Source organism: Solea solea, chromosome 5 (genome assembly GCF_958295425.1).
Source record: "Solea solea chromosome 5, fSolSol10.1, whole genome shotgun sequence".
In the NCBI taxonomy this organism is placed as follows: domain Eukaryota; kingdom Metazoa; phylum Chordata; class Actinopteri; order Pleuronectiformes; family Soleidae; genus Solea; species Solea solea.
In genome coordinates, this window is record NC_081138.1 from 9,513,207 (window position 1) to 9,534,728 (window position 21,522).

General features: G+C 40.4%; 1 long non-coding RNA gene across 1 annotated transcript; it reads left to right on the forward strand.

Annotated features, from left to right (window-relative positions):
- The first annotated feature begins 6,665 nt into the window (after positions 1–6,665).
- LOC131459795 (uncharacterized) lies at positions 6,666–9,909 on the forward strand. Its single transcript, XR_009240284.1, has 5 exons — positions 6,666–6,698; positions 8,342–8,377; positions 8,505–8,666; positions 8,775–8,864; positions 9,592–9,909. It is a non-coding gene; the product is annotated as an uncharacterized LOC131459795 (long non-coding RNA).
- The last annotated feature ends 11,613 nt before the right edge of the window (positions 9,910–21,522 follow it).

Consider the following 21,522-nt stretch of genomic DNA (forward strand, 5'->3'; position numbering starts at 1 on the left):
AAATGCAGATTTACTGCAGCAAAATAAAAAAAAGTGTCTTTCATTAAGGAAGTATATTAAGTAGTACTACATTAAGTAGAATAAAAACCAGGCAATGGCATAACACAATCCAAAACAGCAAGACATAAGTGGGTTAAAAGAAATTAAGTAGACAACTGTGATTTAACAGAAACTTCGAGTAAATGTCCAAATAAACTAAAGGTGTCGAGACTAGAAAGATTTACAAAAGTGCATACGTATTTTAACAAAGGCAACACATTTTGCCTTTGTTTCTGTGTCAGACACATTCATCTTTTTGTCGAAATCACATGATCCATGCGTGTGTTTGTCTGTTGGGTCAAGCTGAAACATTCACACAATGCCAGAGGAGAAAAGGTGAGTGTATTTTTCAATATGAGCCGTAAACAGGGCCAAGTTAACCAAAATATAAGCAAAGAAATTGCTTGAATGTGTGTTTCTTTATTCTGTCTGTCGTCAGTGAGATTATGGGAATAATCGGTTTAATGAGCTGAGAACAAAAGATGGGATCCAGATTCTATAAAGGGGGGGGGGCTATTGTACAAAGGCCACGGTTACATACATACTGTGGCCTGTTATGTACAGGTCCATTTGTTTGTTTGTATTGTATGAGTGTATTGTCTGATCCTTAGTGTTAAAATCGACTGTGGTTTCTGTCATCATCAAACACAATTCAGGTTTGAGAATATGAGTAAACAGCAGTGGTGATTTTGGTCTGGAAATTCTGGTGGGGCCAAGCAGGAAAATCTCATAATGCAATCCAGAAATACCACATATTACTCTCATACCCTCACAACAAAAACACAGTAGCAAGTGTGAGAGCGAGGACCACGCAAAATCACTTCAATCAATTCCTCTTCACTTCTTGAAGAGGAATGACACTCTGCAGTCCTTCATGTGCACAAACCAGTGCCGTCCTTGTTTCAAATCAACCAATGAGAAGCGCTCTGGGTCCCTGAACTTCTGGCCCCGCGTGTACAGTGCACGCGCATCAGTTCAGCAATACACAACACTGCAGGCGCTGGGAGAATATCTCGGCCGGGCACCACTGTGCGGAAAGAGGACGCGCAGCATCCTGCAAAACCAACTATTCACATACAACTACACGATGAGTCTGAAATTGCGTTCATCAAATGAAAACTGCGGACGTATCATTGGGGACAAAGTTTTATTTATTATTAACTTGTGCTCAATGACATTTTGACACAGGAAAACATAAAAGCTTATAATCCTCCCCTGCACAGCAACACCCCCCCCCCTGCAAAGACACCGCTGGTAAACAGAGATACATGGGTTAAATCAACTAAACTGTGCTCTGACAACCTTTTCAGAAGAATCCAAATCGCCTGAACAAATGTTAAGTTATCTTTTAAGTTTTCATTACATTTTAGTAAAAGCAGTTAAATATGTTAACATTCATCACAATTAATACTTGGAAATACTACTTATAATTTAGTTGAAAAACAATTGTCAAATCATACACTGTAACAATCACCTAATAAAACCCAATATCCAGACACAGATAAAGAAAAACATGATCGTTTTTCAAAATACCTGAAGAGCATTGTTCTTCTGCAATATTACATATGTAGGTTTACTAAAAAAAATTGATTTTAATGTATCCAAAGGATGGCACCAAATTGGTCACTACCAACAGCCTCAGCTTTTCCAGTTGTGTTTTTAAGCTTACCGGGTACTTTTCCTTATATTATTTGTTTCTTAGACTTTCAGAGAGGTAATTTCACCACATGTAAAAAAAAGCAAAACTTGTAGGGGCACAACACATACAGCATGCAAGTTCTGCAGCAAAGACAGAGGCTAAAAACTACAGTAAAGCATTCATGATCTACAATAGCTAATCACCTGTTTCCCCATGGGTCAAAGGTCAAAGGGACTGTGGCAAAGCGCACTTGAGTAGATGGCCCTTTTACAATTTACTGATGTGTTCCAATGATGTCATCTGACCCTTTGACCTACTCAGTGTTTTAGAGCTCTAATTAGCTGTTGACCTCGTCTCCTCCCACATCAGCTCTTACACCAAGCATGACCTGGCTGACCTTAGTGATGGGGTCACATGCCTGTTGACATCAGCAGTAATCACTCCTTGTCTCCTATATTTGCAAGTTTTAGAGGAGTGAAAAGAAATGTTTCAAGGGATTTTAGAGGTCCCATTAAAAAGGGACCACTGTTATGTGAATATATGAAGCAATTCTGACATTTTGGGACCTTGTTAGGGGTTTTCTCAACCATGGTGACATCTTGGTCTTCTCCTGTACATAGCTGATGATAGAATTTGAGAGGGTTCCTCACCAGTGATGTGTGGTCAGGGGAGGTCATCATGACAAGTAAAATACTAACAATGATAAAAGAAAATCAATTTGTCTGTATGTATTTCAACATTTCTATGGTCAAAATCGCTGAATTTACGTATTTCCTGTTCAAATACACGGGAGAACGGTGAAGTGAGGCAGCGATGATGTGCCTCTGCTCTGAAGGAGCTGTGCTGCACACACACTGACACAGCCAGTTGGCGCATACCCATTGCTGCCTCTCTTTATATCGCCAATATTTGATTATACATGTAGTACAAATGCTGACGTTCCACGGTCTGTCTAATAAATTTAATGAATGTGCGTGACCTATTTAGTCTTTCTGATCGGCCGTAAATGCGCAGTGAAAATGCACAGGGTGAGGCAGAAAGTACCGTCCGTGCCGCACTGATAGCGAGCAGTGCTGAGTGTGTGTGGCACAGCTCATCTCTGCCTCACCTCACTGTTCTCCCGTGTATTTGAACAGGAAATGCGTAAATTCAGTGATTTTGACCATAGTAATGTTGAAATACATACAGAAAACTAGGACGACCGGCTACCAGCTAAAAAAAAAAGCATATGCAGCTGTTCTTGGATGATATGTTTGGCCTAAATGGATTCATGTTTGTCAGTGAAGAATAAAAGAAAATTGCTGATAAAAGCATAGGCTTTTAAATAATAATTAAGAGGTGCACATTATAAAGGGTGGCTTTGATCTTGCTCTTTCTTATGCTTGGCACCTCCATTTCCTGGTGGCCTCACTTCCTGACGCTTGACTGCTGCAGTGAACAGTGGCTGCCTTAGACTTAGACTCAACTTTATTGATCCCTTGGGATGACTCCCTCAGGGAAATTAGATTTCCAGCAGTTTACAAGAGGTACAATATAGGCTAGAAAAGTAAACAGTAAACTCTTAGCTAAATATACAATACAGTACAATATACAAAATATAGATGGAATAAAATAACAATGAGATAAGAAAAATATAACGGATGAATGAAAAGAATATAATGAATGAGTGGATGAATTATTGCACAGTAAGTTTCTGTATCTGTCTCTCCTTCCCTTCTGTCCCCTGTACCCTAGCCTTGTCAAACTGTGATTAGGTTATTAGCCTGTTTTAAATATAAATAAATAAATATAAATATACTATAAATATACTGCTATTTATAGCCGCTGGGTCCTCCTGGTCTGCTAGTAATGGGATTCGTGAGACGAGTGCCATACTCTCCCTAGGTGTGACAAACACTGCTCGATGGTACATAGGCTGCTGTCCAGTGGGAGGGTGCAATCGCAAGTCAGTTTTTCACGTGGGCTATATAACTTTAATGTGCTATGGTATATAACCACAATTTGATATATTAGACACAGCAAAGCACCATTCTCATGCCTAATACCATTATTTTAACAAAAAGGTTTTTTTTTGGAAAGTGACACTCTTGATATAGGCTGCTGATTGGACAATAATATTGAAGGTGACATAGACCGGAAGCTCCAATTAACGCTGCGTTTGTGTGTGTATCTGCGTCATTACCTCGTTTATGAAACCCTAAAGTTTCAGAATAAACAGTTCAGCCACTGCTGAGAAAATAGTGTTGTATTGTTTTCCTGGGCTCTGTGAAGCGGATCGACACTTCCTTAATTTGATGTCGTCATCAGAAATCCTCACCACCGTAGCGCCTCCCGGTGCGGGCACTAGTCCGGGCACATCCGGTTGCGTACATTCAACCGCAGAAGAAGAAGAAGAACTAGTCTCGTTGTAGCTGCTGAGATGCAGAGCATCCACCGTGCCAGAGGGGGAGCTGTGTATCTGAGAGCTGGCCTATCTATTACGTCACTTCCAGGTACCTGGCCAATCACAGGACAGTAGGAAAGCTCTCGTTGGCTGGCCAATCACAGCAACTGTTTGGTCTGAAACAGCGCGGCTGACGAGAGCGTCAGTGAGGAGATATTTTGATCGGCTCGTTTGCAGCGATTAGGAGGTTTTTAATCATGAAAACAAGTTAATATATGTAAGTAGACCTCCATAACTAACATATATGTGTGATACAAGCATTCTATGTCGCCTTTAAGACATAGACCGCAAAAAAATACATCGCCCACTATTGGCCAGCCTCCCCTGCTGAGGAGATTAAAGGATGCTGGCCTCAGACTTCATATGAGATGAGGTATACTTGGGTCACAAGATTGATGCTAATGGCCTGCACCCAGTGTGAAGCAAGGTAAGGGCCAACAAGGAGGCCCCACAGCCAACCACAGCGACTGAGTTGGATGCAGTTTCTCCCTCATCTTGCCACTCACTTGGAGCCATTTGCTGAGGAACGATGTTGTCTGAACTTGGAGTAAGGAACAGGGCCACATATAGAGACAGCTGCTGAAATCAGCCACACTCTCGCATTGGCACTCGCATGCGATGCCTCACCATATGGAGTGTTATCCCATGTAATGGCGGATGGAACGGAGAAGCTGTTATTTATCATGTCCCACACACTGACCCCAGCTGAAAAGCATTACTCACAGCTTAATAAGGAAGGGCCATTATGCCATTATGTTCAGAATTAAGCAGTTCCATAAGTACATCTATGGTCAGACATTTACAATGAGCACTGACCACAAACCATTGATATCTCTTTTCCATGTAAAGAAACCCGTGCCACAGAAGAGTTCACCCAGAGTGCAAAGGCGGGTCACACTTCTGAGAGTACAAAATGAAATACAAACCATTCATGTATTGAGACCCTACAGCCATAGAAGTGGTAAAGACAGCTGAGAGGATCACCAGGTCCCCACTGCCCTCACTGCACAGCATCTACCACCGCAGAGTCCACAGGAGAGCTGCCACCATCATCAAAGACAGCACCCACCCACAACATGGACTGTTTACACTCCTGCCCTCAGGACGGAGGTACAGGAGTGCCAAATGCAGGACAACCTGTCTAAAGAACTCTTTTTACCCCACTGCCATCAGAATCCTCAACAGCTGAACGGGACTACAATAATCCTGTCACCTGGTTACACTGTCACTTTAATCTGTTACCGTCACTTTAAAACCTGAAACATTGTCACTTTAAATCTGTGTGTCACTTTAAATCTGTGTGTCACTTTATGTACAGTTCTTATTTTTACACTTATTTTATGCATATATGTTATTTTAGTCTCTTGTAATATTTATATTTTTCTTATGTATATTTATATTTTTTTTTACAAAAGCATCTCTTTTTTACTTTTTACTTTATGCTGGTGTTTTTGAGTGGACAGCAAAGTAAGAATTTCATTGTACAGGGAAACGTGTTTCTTTACTGTGCATATGACAATAAACACTTTGAATCTAGAAGGCAGGTGGCCAGGAATGGATGCTAACATTAAGAAGGAAGTACAGTCCTGCCACACATGTCAGGGAAATAGGAATTCTCCAACCGCAGCTCCTTTACACCCATGGGAGTGGCCAGACAAAGATGTGATAAGCTAGATGAACACCTGAGAAGGGACTCAGACAATATTGTAAAACAGTTAAATGCTGTTGTTGCTGTGTATGTTTTTGTAAATATTTTTGAAATGAAGATATTCTGGGGAAAATGTGTCATTCTTTGGCCCATATGGTATGATTTTAATAGGCTTCTAATTTTTACATTATACTAAAATACTCCATTTGATGTGATTAAGAATTTACTTGTGTAATGTTCTGCCTCTCAAAGGCCCATAGTCTGCACAGTTGTAAATATTTTTGTGGTCTTGTGGTGTAAAATGGTGAGTAAAACTCTACAAAATCGAGCTATGTTTGTGTAGACTGATTTACTACACTGTAAAACGCTACAGCCCCTTTTAGTTATGTCAAATTAATACTTCTATTTAACTCAAAGAGCTCTGACAAGTTTTGGATTTTAAACTTAAGTTTGCACGTTTTCTGAATTTAAACTTTAAGTTCTATGTTGTGTTGACAATTGATGATCTTGATGTGTTCACTTAACTAGAATTTCTGAGTTATGATTAAATTGTGCGTGGGTGGTGAAAAGGGCGGGCTTTCATTGAGCAGGGGTGAGGGGGGATGGCAGGTGGCAAGATGGAAAAAAAAAGCAGCTATTACTTTTAATCTTGAAAGAAAATCGTCTTTAAACCATGGCAAAGTTTAAAGGTATATAAAATGACCTGTCTGCACATACAGCTAAGTTTTGTGTTCACAATTATGAATCTATAATCTATAAATATAGAAAAAAGTGGTAAACAAAAGAGGACTACTTTCCATGGCGGATGGATAATATGCAGCGCTACCTGATAACAACCTGTGAATAGTGGCGGACTCATTTTCTCATCGAGTTGGAGCAGCAGGACCCCTAAAGAAGAGGAACTTTCCTACTGATTTACCTTACCGAAGGTGAGTTTTTATATATATCTTTTGATTAAGTATGTGTAAATCAATCTTAATGTTGTTTAAAATGATGTTTGAATGTAGATTTTAGTTTTTAACTGTAGCTGAAAACTTAATTGAAGTCGATAATAAGCTAACTACCGTGACCTTGTTAGACTCATTGTGGGCAAATTTCCTTAACCGCGCCTTTTCTAAAAAAGTACATAATTCAAAAACATTAACCAATTTGGTCCGTTTTTATATATATTTAATATGTCTGGTTTTTAGCTAGACGGAGAGATGAGACCTTCATTTGCGTCAGACCTTCGTTTAATTTTAATTTTTTTTTTCCAATGTAAACCTGTGTTGTCAGTTAAACACGTAATTAGCGGCGTAAAAGCAAACCTCATTTTAACGGCGGCAATTTTTTTTATCGCGAGATCAACGTTCCTTTTGGCCGAGCAAAATTTGTAGTTTTTTCACAAACTGTTGCAACAACTAGTAACGTTAAAAAAACTACAACACCACACCGGATATAGCTAGACCGGAAAGAGTAGTAGGTGAACGTTACGCTTTGAGTGGATGACAGCGCTCCTCCGTCTCCAAGCGGGCTCTGCGTATCCAACATAGCCTGGATCATTTCTCGCCGCACTCCCTACATCCAAGTAATGATGTATGCAGTGTTATCAACTAAGCTGGCTGACCCCCCCAAACCGTAGTAAGGATACGTCCAAAGACGCTAGCTCCTTTAGCTCGGGTTAGCTCGTTACGGCAACAACACACTAAATCACGGGACTTTGTCTGCGTTGAAGAACTGCACTTTATTCACAGCGCTGCAGGGTGATACACAGCCTCTCTTATTATTGTGCGGCTCGCACAATAAGAGGAATAACTCAAAAATATGCAGGGTGACAGAGATATTCACCTGCGGCTGGCTAATATATGTCTGATATCATGTATGTATATGTGCTATGTAATGTCTCTTCGTAGAATAAGATGTGTAATAATAATTAATCTAAAATAATATTTTGACACATTTTGGCTTGAACAAATATTGCGTCTCCTGCAATTTGAAATTGCAGTAAGCTGTATTGCTATTTCAATAACATTTGTATTAATTGTTCAGCCCTACACTACAGTATATGCCAATATTGTTTAAAATAAAAAAAAACATTTGCAGAAAGTAAGCTGATCCACTTTTCTATGTTGATAAGAGCTTTGAAATGAGAAAAATAATGGGACAAAAATAAATCAAGGGACATTTAGAATAGATAAAAAATGTGTGATTAATTGCGAGTTAACAATGACATTAATGTGATTAATCGCAATTAAATATTTTTATTTTGACAACACTAGTAATCACCTGATGTTTCCGTCAGTCACTATTGAATTAAAACGAATGTTGCTGTAGACTAAACTGGTTCCGTCTGTTGACGTGTGTCTTAGCCAGCAGAAAAAGGGTGTATGAGGAGGGTCAGTGATGCTGTGGGACTGGTAGTCACACTCATGATATAGTTAAGGATTTTACATTACATTTTAATTTAAATCAGTCTATTGTCTCCGTCACCAACAGCAACACTGCATAAAACAAAAGTAAATGTGTTGATAATTTTGTGTAATATGCCTACAGATAAACAATTAATATACTGTATGTTTTTCCCAATTTTCAGATATCTGCAAAAATGGGCATTTAATGAAGTGGAAATGTAAGTTTTGTCCATTTTTCAGTGCGCAAGGAGCCTTTAATGTATTTTCATTGTCTTTATAAAGCTTTATGCAGCTCCAATTTCTTTCTCTCATGCCCCCTTTTCTGTATTTTGTCATTTGTTTCAGCTGAGTGCTGAGTTCGACAGAGTTGTCACCAAAAACCTGCTGGAGTCATTTCTGGAAGGACTAGATGCCACAATGGCAAGTCTGTTGGAGCTCTACAAAGCTGGGGTGTCATCAAAGAGGAGGTCAAACCTGAGCAGTGTTCTACAGTGTCTTCAACAGGAGGTATAGACTGTTCAGGAAAACAAATCTAATTTCTTATAAGTATGTACCAAAATAAGATGATTATAGAGGATTCTATTGCATTTACATACTCTTGCCTTTTTTGTGTAGGACACAAACCAACACAAAAGAACAGCTGCCTTACTTGGTCGTTCGCACTATCTGGCTGAGGATTCGTCAGATGTAATCAGGATGTGTGATGTAAGTCAATGTATTTACTAGGGCTGGAGAAATTACTCGATTAATAAATTAATCTTCATCTACTTTGATAATTGATTAATCGGTTTGAGTATTTTTCTTTAAATAAGAAAAAATAAGTTTTCTGATTTTTCAGCTTCTTAAATGTGAATATCCACTGGGAATATAATTTCCAGGTTTGAAGAACACTGATCAACATTTTCAATGTTTACTGACATTTTATTGATGAAACAACGATTAATCAAGAATTTTGAAAATAGTTGTTATTTGCAGCCCTAGTCTTTTATACAGATTTTTTTTTTGCCATAATTAAAATATATACAATATTCCAACTACCAAGGACTAATCTGAAACTGTCAGTCTTTAACATATTTAACAAAATCTTCTACACAGAATTTACAGTAATAAAATGGAGGACTAGCCTGGCTAATGTCAGACTGTATCTCAATCTTATTTGAGATTGAGTATTAGTGCAGACCTTGTCAGAATAAAGGTTCAACCACTGTTCAGCATCAGTACATGTTATACAAAACAGTACAATTTAAGAAAGATGCAGCAACCTGGCCCTCAATAGGCTTTATTAAAGGGGTTTATGTCTGTAAAATGTTTAAGTATTGATAAAATAATGAGATGTCACAACTGTTCTATCAGTATATTTTGACGTTCATAAAAATGAAAAAAAACATGTTTTCCTTTATGAGACTTTAATTGTCTTTATCTTCGTCATCAGGCTCATGGAGAAACCCTTGATGAGAGGAATGCAGGTTGGACTGTTAATTGGACATGAGGAATCTGCACGGTGCATTTGCTCTCAAAATCTTCAACGTGGCTGTGGTGGTATAAGAGACAATCATTCTTCATGACCTACAGGATGTGCCCACAGGCTTCGCCATGCTGATGGGAGCAACATACTGCCTGAACCTCCAGTACCCACACCACATTGGGCCAAATTATAATGTGGAAATGTATGATACTTAACAACTTGTCTTTGGTGTGGTTTAGACATTTTGGCTGGTTAGGGTTAGCACAGCTGATTTTTAAGCTGCTGTTTAACGTGGTTCAAATAAATGACTGCAAGAGCTGCAAGAGTCGATTGTGATTATTTCAAATCATTAAGCTTGATAGCATCAGTCAAAATATTCAAATTAAAACAAATATGAAATTAAAATTTTCTTAACTTGATAGGACAAGTTGTGTCAATATAAAATAGTTGTATCAACTTGAAATTGTAATTTATTATAATGCAGAAAGTGACTTTTAAATCTCTGTAAATACAGGATATTTATTTGTTTGAACTTGCTGTAACGAGTTGAACCACAAAGCGATTGAAAGTTGAATCAACTTTATAACTAATAGAAGAATGTTGAGATAACTATACCACTGCACTTTACTCAACTTTATTAACTTGAGTTTATTAGTCAAAACAAGGATAATGCTTAAGTTGAGTTGAATTGCAATTCTAAGGCAGCAGGTGAACTTCCGTTTGCAAGTTGAACAGACTAAAAATGTCTTACAGTGTATAATTCAAAATGACTACTTTGAAATTATCAATCTTTCCAACCGAACGAGCGGTTGGTGATCAACGAGCGGTTGGTGATCATCAGTCATCAGGTCACATGACCTGGCATCTATTGAGCTAAAATACATAAAAATGCAGTTAAAATATGCAGTTTCTAGGTGTTCCGTAACATGCACACATGTACTATCTGTTTTAGGCAGACACACTGCTCCACCTAAGATGCCCCCTGTGACCTGAGGGCCTGACGGAGCAACACAGTTGACCACAGTGGACCATGGACCATGTGTGTGTGTGTGTGTGTGTGTGTGTGTGTGTGTGTCTGCAGCCCTTGTGAACACCCCTTCACAATCAGCCACCTTGAGGTAACAATGACTCCTTTGTTGGTCCAGACAAAGGTGTCTGAAGGACAGGGTTAAAGAGGCGGAGGGGAAAGGAGGGGTGACACAGCAGAGGGAATGGTGTGGAGCTCAACACCTGGTAGCAGTGTATGGATGGGAACTGGAAGTGTGTGTGTGGGCGGGGGGGGGGGGGGGGGGGGGGGGGGGACACAGTCCATCGGTCAGCAATGGCCAGGCTCAGAGATGGAGGCCAACATTGAGTACTGATGTTGGGCAGGACCACTGACCTGAGGCAGACTCCCCCAGTCTGAGGTCTGGGCACCAGTTGGGGTTGTTGGGAGACCATTGTTTGAATCACAGTAGGATGGTTTAAGCAAAATTGGGAATCCTTCAATCTTTCAGAGCCTCCATATGCTTTTCCCAATCCATGGTCAAGTTGACGTTTTAAGACTCAGAGTCAGAGGCAAGAGACAGTCAAGAGACAGTGTTGCTACTGCATGCTCCTTGTCCTGAGAAGAAATTCTTGAAACTGGCATATTATTTCCACTTTTGTGTGTGCGCACTGAAGATTCTTCAAGTTTGTCTTGTTATTTTTTTAACTGTCTTATTGCAAATAACAAAACCCACAAAAACTCACTCATCAGTCACCTTCTACCGCTTTATCCTCCACATGAGGGTCACAGGGAGCTGGAGTCAATCCCAGCTGACACAGGGTAGGTTGGGTACACCCTGGACAGGTTGCCAGTCCATCACAAGGCCAACACACAGAGACGATAACAACCATTCACTCACACCTTGCGGACCGGGTCATGAACCCAGGTTATTTTGCTGCAAGGCAACAGTAGATAGAGATAGAGGCTGTTTTTGACAAAAAGTTGGGTCCAGTTTGGTCACTTCAGAAAATGCCATTTCTTTTACAAAGTCCCGACCAGTGCAGGGGTCGCGTTAACCGAATATTTTCCGTCATTGACCGTTTTTTTTAAACGGTGACGGAAAAATCTGAGGGCCATCCGTCATTTTGACAGATTGCAATTCACACCCCTGACCACTTGGTGGTGAAGAGCATATTACAGTAAGTTGAAAGTAGAAAAGAAGAAAAATGTCACGGCAGTTGAGTGTCAGAAGTTTCTTTAAAAAGCCCAAAAACTATGTTGATAAAAGAGGTGAAAAAAGAGGGATAGATGCAGATGAAGGACAAACTCAGCCCTTGGCCTCAGCGGAGCGAGGAAGTGGCAGTAAGGAGGTTAGGCGAGTTCAGTGGGAGCGGGAGTTCTCCTGGCTGAGGAGGGCGGATAGAAAAATGTTGTGCGACAAAATAAAGATTCCCATCGGAGAATCTGAGCATAATTTCTGACCTGGACACCGTACTCAATGCATCTTGCTATCCTTGTAGTGCTGACAGCGTGTTAAAGAGCTATGGACAGGAGGCTTTGGAGGGCGTCTGTGACCGGTGCAGCTGATCCACTGGTGCAGAAGGAGCGCATGTTGCGGGATTTCCTACCACGCGCAACTACGCGCAAGCAGGCACGCGATTTAAGTCCATGTGGACCAGGAGAAAGGTGTGAGAGGCCACAGCGTTTAGGCCACAGGTGAACTGTTCATATTCCACTGCAATATGAACAATGCAATTGAATATGTCATTATTATCATTTAAAGTGACCGGTAAAAATTGATTATGACGGGATTTTTATGACACTGTCAGTCAAAATGACAGACAACGAAAAAGTCTAGCGCGACCTCTGGACCAGTGTGTATAAACAGATTAAATGTGACCAAAGTATCTAACAACTTCATGACAGGGAAACAAACGTATCAGGCTGCATCAGGTTTGGGTCAGGATTCAAAGAAGCAAATAAAATGTTTCAGGTTCAGTTACTATTCCCTTACACTCGGATCAAGTTGGGACAGAAATATCAAGACAATCAAGAGCAAGTCCATAGCTCAACTAGGCTGTTAAATCAGACCACTGTCCTTGACCCAGTAAACAAGCAATATCATAGAATCAATTCATTGAATGAAATGTGTCCATCTCCACTACACTAGGTGGCAACATGCCTTCCTTCAGCTTGTAGGTGTTGTCTGGCTTAGCTAGTGGCTAGTGGGTACCATGTCAAACACAATTCTCAGACAGACTATCATCCATTAAAAATATTAAATTGTTTAAGCTGATAAAGCAACAGACACTTTTCAAATCAGTCCAAAAATCTATGAGCTTGGATTTTACCATGCTTTTCTTGCTATTGTCTTATTCTTCTATATACTGGCTTTGTCTGTTGTTACTGGGTCACAGCCCAGAGGCAGAAACTGTGGAGCATGTGCAGAGAACAGAGGCCACTTTTAGTCCAGTTAAACATGCATGCAATAGTTATTGGACTGCCACTCTCAGTTTTAGGGTGTGTTAGTTTGATATTTGATTTAGTGAGATTTTATATGGACTAAGATGGTTACATGTATTTTAAAAGTCAGTTTTACTTGGACCAACACAATATTTACATTTTAAAATGTCAGAGTTAGAAACTATATATTGTACTGCACACTAGTTAAAATGATTTAAACTGGGAGTAGAAGAGTTGTGTGGCTTGCTGACACTGTAGAAACTCACACACACATCTATGTACATTTTCTTAGAATAATGTTTTGATTATGAAATCATGTTACAAAATAATAATGTGCAATACAATCCTCTATTACATGGAATGATATGTACTAAAAGCTGGACCATGCAAACATGTTGAATATTTTACACAAGTCTTAATTTTATCCACATCACATAAGGCCCAAAAACAAATAAATCCCATTATTGCAAGGAAATAATGGGCCCATTTTTCTCCCACACAGTGGTCTTTATGAATAGTGTATAAACTCTGCCATGCATTGGGTCCTCAGTGGTAGGGTGGGGGGTTGACACTGCCATTGGAGGCGAGAAGAGCTTGAACACATTTCTGCCTTTTAACCCCCTTGATAAAGAACTCCCACTTACACAAACATAAAGTACAGCACACAGACACACGACAAATATGCACACACATGCACAGTGAGCGCAAGACATGAGAGTGCTTAAAAGCTCTGCCTCAACATAGACCCAAGGCCAATAGTGAGTGCTGTGCTGAATAGAGCTCCACCATCACTGCACTCTGTCGCTTTTATGGTAGAGGAATTGGCCACAATGGCTGTTCTGTGTGCAGAGAAAAAGGGGTGTCATCAAGCAGTTCCTTGCATTTTTATTTTAGTCAATAGTTTTATCATCAGAAAAAGCACATGTTTCATCATGTTTCATTGTGTCTCCTCTGTTGGCTGTGCCTCAATAAGATGAACGCCATGGTAAACATAAGGACGACTGCAGTACTCGATGTATCTGCTCTCTCTCTCTCTCTCTCTCTCTCTCTCTGGCTCTCTCTCTCTTTCTCTCTCTCGCTGTCTTGTCGTGGTGTTGTAAAATGGGCCTTTGTTGTGCTCTGCAGTATAAATCATTTATGGGCTTTGCATAAATTTATGTAATCTCCTTCATGGGGACTGGGCAGCCTTTCGAATTCACTGGAAAACAGGGAATAACTCATGGTGACAGCGTGTGCCAAAACATGCATGTGAGGAGAGAAAATCTGAATACATTTGGTTACAGTATCACTTGCAACATGTGTCAGGAGACACACACATAATCAATCCAGTGCAAACATTTATACAAAATACCAATAAAATGGTGTACAGGTTTCCAAATCCTGCAGCATAATATATAATCACTACATTAAAATGAGATTAAAGGTGAAATTCATCCTAAAACAAATGTGTTGCCCTAAAATACTAGTACAAACAATATATTGTAGCGACCCAGCTGGCGTTACAATATTATATTCAAATATTTTTATTGATTTTCTCAAAAAATTAAATAAAATAAATTAATTAATTAATAAAACATTTTTTAGGAAAATAAAACTACGGAGCCCCTAAAGGGACATCGAAAAAAAAAAACTAAACCTCTCTGGTGCGCACCAGAAAGTATCTCGTGAGCACCAGAAAGTATCTCGTGAGCACCAGAAAGTATTGTATGCGCGCGTGACGTCCCCGAACGCAGTTTTAAGATCTTTTGAGGCATGAAATTAGTCATTTAGAATTCAAAAATGTGGTTTGTGTATTAATTTATTTCATTTATTTCGTATTTATTTATTTCATTTATGTTCATTTATGTTCATTTATCAACACTGTGATGAGGCTTAATCTAATGACTGCGATGTCTGAGCCAGCGGATCATTTCATCAGGACAGGCCGAGGTAACGCTGCTCTGCCCCACGCACTGTACGCAGCGAGCGTCCGGTGTAATAGGACAGAAATGGTTGCCAAACTTTATAATATATGGGTAGTGCTGCAGGCGGTGTATTTAAGTTGTTCAAGTTTGAGATGGGGGGCCACACGGTTAGTGTAGTGGTTAGCACTCTTGCCTTTGCAGCAAGAAAGGTTTTCTCTGGCATTTTAACAAACGTCCACACCTGTAGGTATCTAAAGAAATCTGACTGAGGGATACTGAAGTCATTCTTTAGCTGTTCAAAAGAAATGAAGAGCCCTTCCTCTCCTATGCCGCAATTGAAAAGATGGGTCTGTGAGAGATGGGACAAAATTGACGTTTGCTAGAATGGGGGAAGTGAGAAGAGCTTGTTTATGCTTAAAATTAATTCTAAACTGCGACCATATCTTCAGACAGCCAGAAATGATTGGGTTTTTTATCCAACAACATTTACTTAAATTAAAGAGTGAATCGAAACAGGATTACTCGAATACTGTTCCATTCGGCACCAGACTGGGGAGTCATCATCTGATACAACAGAGACCCAGAACATCAGTTTGTGGATATTGGCCGTCTAGTAATAATACGAAAATTGAGACAGCCCGCCATCTCCTTTTCGTCAATCCAAATATTCCTTATGTAGTAAAGAGCTCAAGAGCAATTGGTATAGTAGTACATAAACATACACATTTCTCTGAGAGAAAAAGGATAAGATTGTCAACATAAAGTCATCATTGATGCAAATGTCCTGCCCTTTGCACTCCTACCAGATTAGTGGTCTTTCTTAACAAATTTGCCAAGGGTTCGATATTTATTATCAAATATCTGGGGGCTCAAGGGACACACCTGTCTTGTCTCCCAGGACAGAGGGAAATAGTCTGATATTATCTTGTCCGTACTTACTGAGGCTTGGGGGGCTGTATAAAGAATTTGAATCCATAAACAGAAAATAGGACCAAAGCCAAACCTCTCTAATGCTGTGAACAGTTGGTGATATTCAATTCTGTCTAATGCTTTTTGTGCATCCAAGGACAGTATTAGCTCTGGCTCAACATTGTTAGGTTGGTATATAATGTTGAATACTAGGCGAAGATTGTGTGTTAGTTGGCGAATTTCACCACTCCTCTAAACAGCAGCGCCTCCTAGTCCGGGCACTAGAGTCCGGGCACATCTGGTGACGTACTTTCAACCGTAGAAGAAGAAGAACTACTCTCATTGTAGCTGCTAAGATCCGTACAACTGATACGCTCAGCAGCTACAACAAGAGTAGTTGTTCTTCTTCTACGGTTGAAAGTAGCAATATAAAGCAGGACACAGCACCAAACTTCACCTTAAGGAAGGAGCAGTGCCAACAATACGTATATTACAATTTTTACAAACCGTAAAACTGTCTTTGTGTGCTTGTTTTGTCGTTTAGCATTAGTGATAGCCGGCTACAGGCTAAGCTACACGCTACGCTTGTGTTTCCTTTGCATGTGTGTTTATCATCTCGATAACCACAACGTTATCCAAGCTACAGGCGTCCTGCAGCAGTCTTTGCGATGGAGGTGGTTCACTTGTCACAGTGTCTTCTGACTCTGGGTCAGACTCCGGATCAAATGGCGAGGGGTTGTGACGACGGCATTACTCAATGTTTTGATAATTGCTAGCAGTGCATCCGCCTTTCCAGAGGGGGAGCTGTGGGTCTGAGAGCTGACGTGCCAATTACGTCACTTCCAGGTAACTGGCCAATCAAGACAGTCCGTGTTCTGCGGGTGTGGTTTTGGTCTGAAACAGCACGCCTGACGAGAGCGTCAGTGATGAGACATTTACATCGGCTCGTTTGTAGCGACTAGGACGTTTTTGACCATAAAAACGACTTCATGTTTGTAAGTACACCTCCATATCTCACATATAAGTGAGATAGGACCATGCTAGGCCTCTTTAAATTGAGCATTACTGTCCCTTCCGTAACTCCTTTATCGTAGATATAAAACCAGCCGTTTGCCAACTGTATAAGTTGATAGCTCAAGAGCTTACTGGTGTGCTCCCCATATTATTTGAAATTAATTAAAGTTTTATTAATCCCCTTATTCCTCTGCATTTTGACCCATCCTAGAATTAGGAGCAGTGGGCTGCCACACTGAGTAGCGCCCGGGGAGCATTGGGAGTTGGGTACCTTGCTCAGAGGTACCCCAGCCCTTTTTGGCCGGGTGGGGATTTGAACTTTGAATTTTGGCGACCTTCCAGTTACAAGTCAAGTTCCCTTTCCACTTGGCCACGGGCTGCCAACTATTCACTGAGACTATGACGAGCTTTTAAGTAAAGACCGATAGCATTATCATTTGTCACAGCATCGAATTCTGTCAGTTTTGACAGAGATTACATTTTGACCAGCGACTCTTCAGCGAAACTTGCGGGGTTTCTCATGCCGTAGCGGCCTCCATCTCCATCTTCTGGCACTTTCCTCTCTTGTCATTCTTTCTCGTTTATAGAAACTTGTAGGGTTGCAGAGGGTGATTTAAAAAGAAAAATAATATGGATTTGGTTGTCCCGTGAGGAGCCCAACAAGACTGCGTCTTCACTAGAGTTGCACGATACCCACGGTACCCTGCGGTGCCAAATCATAACGGTTCCTACTATACTAGAAATTCTACTATACTACCAGTGCAAGTTTTTGCTACATTGCGGCCGCCTCTACTCTCCTCCCTGCTTTTCACTGCATGCTACTCCCCTGAACAAACCCACATTGCAACTACTGCAACCGAACTACACAGCTGCTGAATGATTGGTTGTTTGCCTGTTACTGGTGACGTTCGGGGATATGATAGGCTGTTTCCGCACGCTGGGTCCGTTCGTCTGTTAACTGATTGGCTGTTTGTGTGTTTCTGCCGGCAAGAACGAACTCCATGAAGACAGCTCCGTTTCGATAGAAATTCATTTAAAAACAAGCTAAAGTTCTGTCTCGCCCAGATGCGCACACGGCTTACAGTCACAAACACGAGACAACACACTCCCCATGGCAGAAGCACCGAGCCCGAGCGGCAAGTCTGCCGCTGCGGGGGTGTCAGTGGCACCGCTAACTTTGCTAAAAAAAATTTTGAACTATTTTGGCTTTAAAGAGGCACAGCAATAGACGATGGCCGTCCAATGTGCAGGCGCTGCCACCAAGCTATAGGAGCCAAAGGAGGGAACACATTCAACCTCATAAAACACCTGCAGTGTCGTCACACACATTTATATGTCGAATACCAGGTTAGTATTGGCTAATATTAGGCTATATGCTCCGTGTACAGGCTGAGGAATGAAGAGTTAAAGGATGTCAAAGTATAAAGCACATAAAGAAAAGGCATAAAAATATTTTATATGTATATATATATATATATGTTATATGTTTATCATGCACCAAACAATATTATAAGTAATTAATATTACTTATAGTATTTATAACTTCTACAAATACATTGCAGTTCATAAAAATAATAATAATCAAAAAAGGCCGCAGTCTGTCTGGTATAGTATCGTGGTTACTCATTTTGGTATCGTGACAACTCTAGTTTTCACATGGCGCTGCACATACCAGAAGTCCTAGTACAAACTAAGCGACAAAATTGATTGCAGACATTTTACCATTTATTTACACAAGGAAAACACTGAACAAGCTTTTCTTTAAAAAAACATAAAAAAACAAATAACCGATAGAGGACAATGAAAGGATAATGGAAAGATAAATGAAACCCTGAAAAGCACAGAAAAATAATATATAACACAATAACTAAATTAAGAAAAATTAAAATAAAGTTATTGTAAGCTTTGATAAGAAGCAGACAACAAGGGCAAATTTTTCTCATAATCAGTCATGGAAACCCTGCACTCATCATGTTAGTCATTGAGCTCTGCGCTCAAAAAATAACTTCCTGTTATACAATTATCAATACTGACTCTCACTTCAATGTGTGCACTGTAATTAGATACATAACTGTACAGACTCAAGAGTGCCTAAAACTAAGTATTGAACTACATTTCTTTGTAAATAGTGCTTCATAAGCTGTTTAAAAAAATAGATATTCAAATTAATTATTCATAGAATTATTTACACGACTGCTACATTGCTCTCAGGACATATATGTTCTCCCAAACAATGTACAGTACATAGTGTATAATTTTATACAGTGTCTTCAGAAGATCGAGGCACATTTCTGTTATTCAGATTTGGTAATTATACTATAACTGTGTGGTAGTGAATACAAGAAATGAGGTGAAAACTCTCTTTTAGAGTGGATTTCTCCTTTAATAGCTTGGAATTAAATCAAAGCCTGCCACTGTATTGAGACTGGTGCAAGACATTGAATGTTTTATACAAGTCGATTGAATTAACTTTTGGCGACATAATTATTTTTTTCTGAACAGACATCGTTCCATTTCCATATATCTCACACCGTCAATTTCTGTTGGTGCCGTGATACACTCTCTCTTTTACACACATTCACACATTCCCTCTGTGCAGTGACAAGGCTGCTGTACGACAGTAAATCATTGTCAAGCGGAGCGCAGCACTGAAAGCTCAGTGACAGAAGATAAAACATACAGCGGCAGGCAGACTCTCCGATCTCCACCAGAATCCTCAGACAGCATGGAGTCAAAAGAAAACAAAATCTATTCCATCAAGACACAGAGAAGGAGATAATTACATCAGAATGTAGCTTGATGTGCAGCTTATGAGCATATCCACTTTGTGAAAGAGGGGTATCGCACCCCGATTCACTCACTCTCGCCTGTTTTGGTAAACACAGCAAACACTTGAAGCGAAAACTATCATTAACTTGAAAATTGAAATAGTCTGGCGAGGTGGGGCCACGGGTTGGGGCCAATCATTCAGCAGCTGTGTAGTTCGGTTGCAGTAGTTGCAAAGTGGGTTTGTTTACAAGGGAGTAGCATGCAGTGAAAATGGGATGGACCTGCTGTGTCTTCATCCATTGGTTCGTCCATGGTTTCGTCTCTTATCTAAATCATTATCTGACCATGGAGTTCACTTTGACGGAAAGCTGAGGGTGATTGCTGATAGGCTGTCCCAATCAGTGGCGCCTGCACAACCCAATCACGTTTGCGAGGGAAACAACAAATTGAGGGTTTCCGAGATTTTTCTTTTTTCCTTTTTTTTTTTTTAAAAGAAGTAACAGGTACTCACGCTTATGGATAGAAATGTAAGAGTAAAGAGTACAATATTTGCCTCTCAAATGTACTTGAGTAAAGTATGAGTACCCAAAAATGATACTCGAGTACAGATCCCTCATAATTGTACTTAAGTACTGTACTCAAGTAAATGTACTAGGTTACTGTCCGGCTCTGCTTTTCACACACTTATTGAATAAGATCCAACTGCAAACCCACATTCACAGCAGCCATGTGACATCAAATACTGTTACTAATCACATTAATTTCACCTCAAAATGGCTGCACTGAAAAAAGGTTGATCAACCAGGGTTTTAATCAGGGGCGGCTGGCCCATAGTGGGCGATAGTGCTCGCCCTCCTTCAGTCGCACGAAAAAAAGAGGGGAAAAAAGGGTTTATTTTGCCGGTGTAAGTCCTAATCATATGTATAAAGGTCTTAATATTATTGTCCAATCAGCAGCTGCCTGAACATCACTCTCCAACCAGTAGCCCCGCCCCCTTGGGGCGATTTCAGTCAGATTGAAAATCACCCCAGGCGCTCTCATATACTTACATGTTGAGATTCTTTTTTTCTAATTTTGGACCTTATAATGCATTTCTATGGGCTCAGGGAGGGCTTGCCCCAATGTGTATTTCGTCATACGCACTGATGCATGCTCGGACGACACGCACAGCGCACGGCGCGAAAGCGTAGTGACTGAGTGAGTGAGTAAGTGAGACAGCAAGATCGACATGGCTAGCAACTGCAATTCAATTATTCAATTATTACTGTTCAGTCTTCGAAGCAGTATTGATAAATTGACTATTAAAGAATTAGGACCACCCTGACCAAATTTCAAGCAGGTGTCAACAAAAGCGAGGAAGACGTACAATCACGGATTTTCTCGGAGCTGGTACAAGCGGAAAACATGGCTAGCAGGGTGTGAAGTGTCTAATGCTCTAACGGCCACACTCTTTAAAGGCACGTCAAAGATGGTGCAGAATGAGCTGCTGGATTGCATGGCATCTGTCACCAGAGAACGTATCGTGGAGGAGGTTAAATCGGCTAAATTTGTGGCAATCCAAGCAGATGAAACCACAGACGTGTCTACACAGACTCAGTTGGTGATTGTGCTAAGATACATGGACGCAAAACATGCTGTGCAAGAACGGTTCTTTGGATTTGTCCCCGTATTGTCAACAACGGCCGCAATGGAACATTGCCGCTGCAATTTTGGAGAGACGTTTTCACTGACAATGAGAAGTGTAAACTCATTGCGCAAGCATATGACGGTGCCAGTGTGATGAGAGGAGAGAGGGCTGGTGTGCAGCGAAAGGTACGTGAAGAGTACAAAAATTCCCGGCATATTCTAACACTTTTGAACGGTCTCCCTTCA